This window comes from Budorcas taxicolor, chromosome 5 (assembly GCF_023091745.1).
Source record: "Budorcas taxicolor isolate Tak-1 chromosome 5, Takin1.1, whole genome shotgun sequence".
Classification (NCBI taxonomy): domain Eukaryota; kingdom Metazoa; phylum Chordata; class Mammalia; order Artiodactyla; family Bovidae; genus Budorcas; species Budorcas taxicolor.
The window spans coordinates 39,017,122-39,019,807 of NC_068914.1; the positions used below are offsets into that span (position 1 = coordinate 39,017,122).

At 45.4% G+C, this 2,686-nt stretch overlaps 1 pseudogene; it reads left to right on the plus strand.

The window, feature by feature from the left end:
• The first annotated feature begins 607 nt into the window (after window positions 1-607).
• Window positions 608-1,937, plus strand: LOC128048632 (rab GDP dissociation inhibitor beta-like; annotated as a pseudogene).
• Window positions 1,938-2,686: the final 749 nt, after the last annotated feature.

Genomic DNA, 2,686 nt, shown 5'->3' on the forward strand with positions numbered 1-2,686 from the left:
GGCTTCTGTCTTTCTTCCCATCAAGGCCTAGTTGTTCATTTCCTCCCTGGATTTGGTGAAAAATGGCACCACCTTTTCAAAGCATATTGATTTTTGCCACTTGAACTACCAAGGATCAGTTTCAGCCTCTTGTCACCAGATGAGCCACACTTCTTATTTAGAGAACAGAACTAGTGAGGAATGGCCCTAAAGAGTATGCTTTTGAGAATGGCCAAAAGGTCAGGACCATTGACAGTCGTCACTGTTGGGCCACTGGCTGCCCATTTTTTCCACCATTAGAGCAACTTTCGGAATCAATGGCATTGCTTCCAAAATGTCTGTAATCAAGAATTCATATAAAAAGTAATATGTTGGGTGGAGCTCACTGATAGAGCACACGGAGGGCACTGCGGTGAAGGGGGATTTAGGAGCTCACTTTCTCAGTCTAAAGACTGCTGTGGCTCCCTCGCAGCCTTCCCTACCTTCTCCGCTCGCCAGCTCCATGTAGTCTCTGACTCTGCTTCCCTTTTCCCTCGGGCGCCAGTCCGCCTCCTCCTCGGGGAGCCGCAGCCCCAGACCCCTAGAGCTCTGAGTCTTCTCTGGGTCTCCGTCCGCGCCCAGCCCTGCCATGAATGAGGAGTACGACGTGATCGTGCTGAGCACGGGCCTGACCGAATGTATCCTGTCAGGTAAAATGTCAGTGAATGGGAAGAAAGTTCTTCACATGGATAGAAGCCCGTAATATGGAGGAGAGAGTGAATCTATAACACCGCTGGAAGATTTCTACAAAAGATTTAAGATACCCAGAGCTCCACCAGCATCCATGGGGAGAGAAAGAGACTGGAATGTTGACTTAATCCCCAAGTTCCTTATGGCAAATAAATGGTCAGCTGGTTAAGATGTTGCTTTTTACGGAGGTCACTTGCCATCTAGATTTCAAAGCAACTGAAGGGAGCTTTGATTATAAGCGAGGAAAGATCTACAAGGTTCCGTCCACTGAAGCAGAAGCCCTGGCATCTAGCCTAATGGGGCTGTTTGAAAAGCGTCGATTCAGAAAATTCCTGGTATGTGTCGCCAACTTTAATGAGAACAATCCTCGAACTTTTGAGGCCATTGATCCTAAGAAGACATCAATGGAGAGGTGTATAAGAAATTTGACTTGGGCCAAGATGTTATAGATTTTACTGGTCATGCCCTGGCACTTCACAGAACTGATGACTATTTAGATCAGCCATGTTGTGAAACCATTAATAGGATTAAACTTTATAGCAAATCTTTGGCAAGATATGGCAAAAGCCCATACCTTTATCCACTCAACGGCCTTGGAGAACTGCCACAGGGATTTGCCAAGTGCTATTTATGGAGGTACCTACATGCTGAATAAACCAGTTGAAGAAGTTATTATGCAGAATGGAAAGGTGATTGGTGTAAAATCTGAAGGAGAGATTGCTCGCTGTAAACAGCTCATCTGCGATCCCAGCTATGTGAAAGATCGAGTAGAAAAAGTGGGCCAGGTGATCAGAGTCATCTGTAACCTCAGCCACCCCATCAAAAACACCAACGACGCCAACCCCTGCCAGATCATTATTCCACAGAACCAAGTCAACCGGACGTCAGATATTTACCTCTGCATGATCCCCTCTGCACACAATGTGGCTGCACAAGGCAAGTACATCGCCATCGCCAGCACAATGGTGGAGACCAAGGAGTCTGAGAAGGAAATCAGATCAGCCCTGGAGTTCTTGGAACCAATTGAGCAGAAATTCGTTAGCATCAGTGACCTCCTTGTACCAAAAGGCTTGGGAACAGAAAGCCAGATCTTTATATCCCGTACCTATGATGCAAAAACTCACTTTGAGACAACCCGTGATGACATTAAGGACATCTATAAGAGGATGATGGAGTTTGACTTTGAGGAAATGAAGTGCAAGAAAAATGACATCTATGGGGAAGACTAACAGCAGTACATGTTATCATCTAATTAGGACAAACTTAAAATTTGGCAAATGATGCATATTGTATGAAATCAGTATTGTAAGGCCTGCTTTTGTAATCAAAACTGAGAGATTCCAGAGTACTGTACCAGTAAATATTCCTCCCCTTTCTAATATCATGTATTAACTTGTTTTCATGGAGTGGGTCTTCTGAATTAGCAGGTTCCCATGTTCTGTTCAATTTAACCAATACTGGCTTGTGTTTTCTAGTGAAGGATCAGTTTTAAAGCCTTGTGATACTGATACAGAGAACTTGATACAGTATTTGTATCTTTTAATCAGCATAGCCTTTGCAGTTGTGAGCATCCGCTGTTCGAGAGCTGGGTCAGTGCAGCTTGCGTGCCATCTTGTCCTCTTGACGGTGAGGAGGTTCAGAACTGAATGTCTGTAACCGGGGACAGCGTCCCTTACTCCTCCCCACCCCTTTCCGTTCACGTCATGTGTCAGGACAGTGCCCACCCAGCCCAGCCACAAGCTTGGTTTACATGGGCCTCCAGTTCTAGCCAAACTCCAGACTTGGATAGTCTTTTGGAGGAAGCTTGTGTGTGGTGTTTTAACCTGTTAAAACTGATGAGCGCAGAGGGGAAAGAAACCCATCATAAAGCAGGTAAACATAGGAGCTTCTTCTGTATTCCAGATGTGGCTTCTTCAACGGACCAAGCTGCAGCCCAGTATTGATCTGACAGAACCTTTGCTTCAGTGATGTCTCCAAA